This window comes from Benincasa hispida, chromosome 6 (assembly GCF_009727055.1).
Source record: "Benincasa hispida cultivar B227 chromosome 6, ASM972705v1, whole genome shotgun sequence".
NCBI lineage: Eukaryota > Viridiplantae > Streptophyta > Magnoliopsida > Cucurbitales > Cucurbitaceae > Benincasa > Benincasa hispida.
This window is the reverse complement of record NC_052354.1, coordinates 28,014,458-28,022,230: the sequence shown is the minus strand read 5'-3', so window position 1 is coordinate 28,022,230 and position 7,773 is coordinate 28,014,458.

Genomic DNA, 7,773 nt, shown 5'->3' with positions numbered 1-7,773 from the left:
GGATTCAAGTCATGTCACCTATGGTCATCCTGGTAAAATGTAGGCCTCAATCATGAACGGCGTTATATAATGAGACTAGTCATTTCGTGGTCCAGTCTTATACAAATTCTTTTGTATAGAATACCCCCACTCACATGTCTCTACATGAATGATCAGGATCAGATCATTTGTAGTACTTTACAACAATTATAACATCTACAAAGAGAGCTATACTTGTAGTGTCACTAGGATAAGGTATCCAACCTTATCCAACTACTACAGACAATTTAGGTTATCACATAAACATGATTCATACATGTTTAAGCTAAAGATGATAATAACCTTGAATGTTTAGTTTATCTGTTTGTAGGTTTAATGCTATTACATGTCAAATAAAAAATCTCATATTTTATTAAATAAATAAAATATTTGTACAATACAATTACAAACTACAGAACCCTACGAGATTTAGGGCATTAACCCCAACAATCTTCCACTTATCTTAAAGTATTGGGGCGTACAATATACAAGTCATACTAATATACAAGAACACAAAGCAATAAACTTGGGCATAAAACGCACCTAGTACAAAATCTCCTACTTGTCCTAGACTAAATGTGGCTTGTCCCATAGACCTATACTCTGCAGGTGACCCTCAAACACCTTAGCCATGAGGGCCTTTGTAAACAAATCAGTAACGTTGTGCTCTGGAGCAATCTGGGTGACGATCACGTCCTCTAGATGCACAATCTCTCGGATGAGATGATACTTTCGCTCTATATGCTTCCCGCGCTTGTGACCCCAAGGTTCTCAGGAATTAGCCTTAGCACCATTATTATCACAATAAAGGGTGATGGGCTTTGACATGTCTGGAACCACTTACAGATCAGTCAGAAATTTCCTGAGCCACACCGCTTTCTTAGCAGCTTCACAAGCCACTACGTACTTAGCCTCCATGTTGGAGTCAACATGCACCCCTACTTGGTGCTCCTCCAAACTACTGCTCCTCCGTTAAGAGTGAACACTGATCATAATATAGATTTCCTAGAATCCTTATCAGTCTTGAAATTAGAGTCTGTGTATCTTATAAAGATCAAATCCTTAGAATCAAACACGAGCATGTAGTCCCACATTTTCCTTAGATACTTGAGGATGTTTTTAACGGCGGTCCAGTGATTAAATCTTAGATTAGACTGATATCTATTGACTATCCCCATCGCATAGCAAATGTCAAGTCTAGTACATAACATCGCATACATCAGACTGTCAACAGTCAATTCATAGGGGATCCTTCTCATTTCCCCAATTTTTTTAGGTGTCTTAGGACATTATTCCTTAGACAATATAACTCCATGCCTGAAAAGGAGTAAACCTCTCTTGGAGTTCTGCATCGAAAAGTTGACGAGCATTTTGTCAATATACGATGGCTGAGACAAAGCTAGCGTTTTATTCTTTCAATCTCTAAATATTTGAATGCCCAGAGTAAACTGTGCCTCTCCCAAATCTTTCATTTGGAATTGGGTTGCTAGTCAATTCTTAATTTCAGTCAGTAGACCCACATCATTCCCAATGAGTAGAATATCGTCTCCATACAACACTAGAAAAGATACTGAATTGTTAATGATTCTCTTGTAAACACAAGGCTCCCCAACATTTTGATCAAAATAATAAGATTTGATTGCAGTATCGAATCTTATATTCAATGATCGAGAAGCTTGCTTCATTCCAGAAATAAACCGATTAAGCTTGAAAATCTTTTGTTCTTGAACTTAGGTTATGAATCCCTCAGGCTACTCCATATAAATGGTCTCCTCAAAATTTCCATTTAGAAAGGCAGTCTTGACGTCCATTTTCCAAATCTCATAGTCATAATATGAGGAAATGGACAAGAGGATCCAAATAGACTTCAACATGGCAATTGGTGAGAAAGTCTCCTCATAGTCGACTCCCTCAACTTGGGCATAACCCTTTGCCACAAGTCTGACCTTGAAGGTTTCTACCTTTTCATCAGCACCCCGTTTTCTCTTGTAGATCCATTTGCAACCTATAGGTTTAACACCACCAAGTTGATCTACAAAATCCCAAACAGAATTGAAGTACATAGACTCCATTTCGAGATCCATAGCTTTAATCCACCCATCTTTGTGAACATCCTCCATTGCCTTCTTGTAAGACAATGGATCATCAACAATCTTCGTTAGCTACCATAGCTTGGATTTCTGTTAAAGCCATATAACGAACAGGTGGGTTTGAACCCTCCCACTACATCGAGGTTCCCTTAATACTTGAGGTGGACATGACCTATTGGATGAACCAACTTCAACAACTCTTGCTGAGGTGTTGGGTTCTTCAACAACTCTTGTTGAAGGTTCAGTAGTTTCCTTTGAATGTTCAGTCAACACAATCTCATTGCGGGGTTTATGCTCCCTTATGTGGTTCTGTTCTAAATTTGTAGCATTTGTCGACACAAACACTTTGTTTTCTTTAGGATCACAAAAGTAACTACCTTTCGTTCCTTTAGGGTAGTCTACAAATAGGCACAATTTTGAACGAAGTTCCACTTTCTCAGGATTTGCCTCAAGCACATGTGCTGGCAACCCTAGATCCTGAAATGTTGTAAACTAGTTTTACAACCATTCCATAATTCCAAAAGTGCTCTCGTAACACTATTAGATGTAACACAATTCAAAATATAAGTTGTAGTCTATACTGCATAACCCCACTTAAATCCAATAGGGAAGCATAACTCATCATAGACTGAACCATGTTCAACAGGGTTCGATTTCTTCTTTATGATACACCATTCTGCTGAGGTGTACCAGATGCTGAGAGTTACAATACAATTCCACGTTCTATCAAATAGTTTTAGAATGTAAGATCCAAAAACTCTCCACTTCGATCAAATAGAAATGTTTTAATTGTTTTATTTAATGCATTTTTAACTTTAGCATTAAACTCTTTGAACTTTTCAAAAGCTTCAGACTTTTGTTGCATTAAATAAACATACTCATATCTTGAATAATCATTAGTAAAAATGATGAAATATTCAAATCCTCCTCTTTCTCTAACATTCATCATACCACAATGATCTGAATGTATAAGCTCTAAGGGTTCTTTGACCCTATAATATTTTCCAGTAAAAGATCTTTTAGTCATTTTACCTTCAAGGCATGACTCACATACAAGTAAAGAATTTTCTTCTAACTTGCTTAGAAGTTTATTCTTAACCAATCTCTCAATCCTATTGAGATTGATGTGTCCTAACCTTAAGTTCCAAAAACGGGCATTTTCAGGAGAAATTTTAAGTCTTTTATTTTAAGTTACTGCAATTTTAAACATTTCAATGTTTATGGGAGCTTTAGTTGCTAAAGGTCTTGGCAGAAATAAATTATCTTCAAGATTAACACAACAAATTAATATTTCATTCTTATAAACAAACAATTTATTTATTTTAATATTAAGAGAGTAATGTTGTCCAATAAGACATTTTACAAAAATTAGGTTCCTTTTCAAGCCTAGAATCACATATACATTATTTAATAAAATATAAGATTTCTATAAGCAGAGTCTTAAGCCCTTCCACTGCCATATCTGAGACAACGTGCCAAGTTCAAACACACATCGTCATCTTCCCAGCTTCTAATTGTCACCAGGAACTAATTTCTAAAATGAAGAACACGCATGGTTAGTGGTGCCTGAATCAATTATCCAAACTGAATCATCATTTTACACTAAACAAGTCTTCAATACAAGTGAATCACATTTACCGTACTTGACCTTCTTTTTTTCTGCCAAGTATTTGGGAAAATTCCTCTTTTAATGTCCCTCTTGGTTGCAATAGAAATAGATTCCCCTTTACAACCTTGGCCTTCTTGCTCTTCTGGGCAGCAACTAGTGGGTTAGCTTTCCCCTTTTCACATTTCTTCTTCTTCCACTTATTGATACCGGAAGAAGAAGACACAGACTTAGTTCCAGAGGACGAATCCTCTATAAAACTTCTTAGAGGACGAGGTAACATTTGCCTCTTCCTTTTATTCCTTGCTTTTCATTAAGGACTGGAAAGTATGTAGCTCATTAAATAAATTAGTCAGGTTGTAGTCAATCTTGTTCATAACAACATTGCTATGAAACTGTAGGAAACTTTCAGGCAAAGATTCTAAGATGAAGCTAACCTGACTAGCCTCATCGATGACAGACCCATTCATCTATGCCACATTGAAGTGGACCATCATGTTAAGAACATGTTCTCTAATAGATTCCTCCTATTGTATACGGCCATTAAAGATGTGTTTTAGAGCGTCATGATTGAATTGTGCAGACGGTTGTCCGAATATCCCCCGCGGGGACTCCATGATCTCATGGGTAGTGATCATGGACTAATGCTTCTTGGACAAGACTTTAGAAAGACTAGCCAAGACATATGCTCGAGCCTTCTCATTTGCCTATACCCAACGTTCATATGCCTTTCAAACATTTCAAGTGGCATTTTGAGTTGGTACAAGAGGACAATACTCCATTAGGACAAATCTAAGGTCATCGATGATTAAAATTTTGATTGTGTTTTTTAATGTAGTATAATTTTTGTCAGTAAGTTTGTCGGCAGGGAGAAAGTTTAGTATCGCGGAAGTCATAATGTAAGTTTCTGAAACCATACAATTTATTTATATTAGTACTCTATGCATTAACACATTTGAAAAAACAATTAAATTTAGCAAAATAATCTAAGGCACGCTAAGTGACATATATTTTGCAATGATATTTCAGTAAGATAGGACAAAAACCATCTTAGGGTGATCAGGTGCCCCTTCACTTAAATGAGACTATCTTAACCAATAGATAGAATAACTCCTTGTTACTGTAACTATCAGTCACCATTGTTCAGTCCAGAAATTGTTAAACTTGCTTAACATTTTCTTGTAAGTGTAACCCCTCATTTTAGATTCTAAAGTTTCGCCATAATGAGCCAACCATAGGGAAAAACCGATTGGGGTAAAAACTAAAGCACCCCTATCCATTTCTAGAGTTTGAAATAAAGAATCATGCAAATTTCATCCGTAGGGGGACACAAGCAAAGGTGCCTTGAGGCCGAGCATGAAACTTTACTACAAATTAATGAGAGAGACTGTGGGATGTGTTGACACTCCCACTTACTATAAGCACTCTCTCCATTCACCTTAATATTCACCTACACCATTCGTAGGGGGACAAAAGCAAAGGTGCCTCGAGACCAATTATAGATCTCACGGTATGAACTTTTAAGGAGAAACGTGAAAAGTTAAAATGAAGTATCATATATCCCATTTTCCTCTCACTGAGTATTTTACCTAGGGTTATTTAACTTATGAAAATCCGGCTACTAATTTTAACTAAGTGATTATTTAATTTACCCAAAATTAATACTTACTTTGGATGGTTAAACAACATGATTAATGTTTATTAAACACTTTAATAAACTTCAATGAACCATTGCATGCTTGTAGCAAATCAATCTAATTCACCTTTCTAGGTAAGTTTCCAGGTAGGGGTGTTACATTTTTGTCAACTTAAATACCTCAGTCTAGATAGAACTAGCCTTAGACAAAAGGTTCCTTATAGATACATTTGCTAAAAATTTAATCTTTTAATTAAGAACCAATTTAATCCTATTAAAGTGATTAAAAGATTAAACTTAATTTCTAATCTTATTAGAATTGTGATTTTAAGTCTATGTGAATCATATTTTAAAACTATTTTAAAAAATTATTATAACCTAAGGTTTGCATGCAATTTTGAATTATTAATTTTAATTTCTAATTTCATTTAATTATAATTTTTATAAAATAAATGAAATAAACTAAAACCATACAATTTCATTCATTGACACTTTTAGCAAAAATATAACAATTATAAATTACCTAAAGTAGTGTCATGTTTCATGCAATTCCATTTCATTACTAACCATATATAACACTTATATAATAAAGTAATGAATTAATTACATCCATACATACATTCAACTATATATTATAACACTTATAATATAAACGATGCATGACTATGTTATTAATGCATGCAAACATATACTATAACACTTATATCATATGATGCATGAGCATGCTATAAAATTAAATCATGCAACTATATATTATAACATTTATAATATAAACGATGTATGAATAATGCATAACCTATGGTGGGAGTTTTATTATATGGGCTACATTATGACATATATAAAATTAAAAATAAAACATATATCAAATACATAATTTAAAACAATTATCGGACCCGGATTGGACTACTAACCAATTAATTAAATTAATATAACACTTATGTTAATTAATAAAAAAAACAACTATCTATTACAACAATAATGGTCAACCAGTTCGAAACAAGCGAACCGGGTTTTGAATCACACGAATCGGACCGCCCAACACCCGAACCGACCACGAACCGCTAGAACTAACCAAACCGGATGCAAACCAACTGAGCTACGAACCGAACCGGGCGCGAACCAACTTGTTCTTTCTGGACCTAGCATTGCAATGCTACAGAAAGATCATCCTGATCTGCCTTTCGCAGCGTTGCAACGCTACCGTACAAAAGCCACTATACAATTGTAAACTCCTTCATTTCTCCTGCGATTTTGGCCTCGTTTTCTTCAGAAACTCACTGGAACCACCATGAATGACTCAATAAAGAACAAATGCAGACTCTATAACCTATAATGCCCAAAAACAAAGGGTCATTACAAATCATATTTGTAAAAATTAAAAGCCGTAAAACTAAGATCCAATCTTGAAATTATTCAAAAATTGTAAACCATTCAACCATTCCATACATTCATCACATGAAATCAGATAATTCAAAAGCCACCATGAATCTATAAAATTAATTCTGGAAAAAATGAAAAATTGGGACCAAAACTACCGCTCTGATACCAATTAAAGGAATCAGTGAAGGTCCAATGCGGAAGCTGGGATCGATCCCAAATTTCAATTTTTACAAAACAAAAAATTTTACATAATACAAATAGAAAAAATATACAATAATCAACAATTTTTACAGCATGTATAAAAGAGATTAGGGTTTAGAAAGAACTTACCCTTGAAAATCCGATCTTCTTCGTGTGAGTCCTCTTCTCCAAATTTTCACCAATCAAAAGGATGCCTCGAACCAAAAGTTTTGTGGACACCACCATGGAAAGTTTCATCTGTATTCTCTAGGATGAGAATCACAAAAGTTTGTGGGCTCTGTGATTTTGGAGAGGGAAAGAGATGGAGAGGAAAAGAGGGTGAGATGTAGATTGATTTTTCTCAGAAAGCTTCTATTCTGTTTTCTGTAAAACTCAAGAATAAGAAGAAGAAGTGTATCCACTTCACAAAACCACCCCTTGAAATCGTGATATTAAGAGAGAATTAAAGGGAGGGAAATTATTTTCCTCTCTTTAAAATTCAAGAATTAAAATTAATTAATAATAATTAAATTAATTTTAATATTTTATATATATATATTAATTGACCGTCATCAATAAAGAGTTATAGATGTTAATTCAATAAATGTTATTGCTTGTGTTGTTTGTCTATTTTTGTATTAACAACCCTAGATCCAATAAACTAACATCTACGGCTGCCTTATGAGTCTTGAACTATACATGGAGACATACAAGGATCAATGTTCAAGATAGAGCCTGAAGGGTTTATAGTATAAGGATAAGGTTGGGTACCTTATCTTGGTAATATTATGGATAAGAACCACTTTGTATTTGATGCAAACGCAATAATCCAACACGTTAGTTGACATGCGAGCGAGGGTATC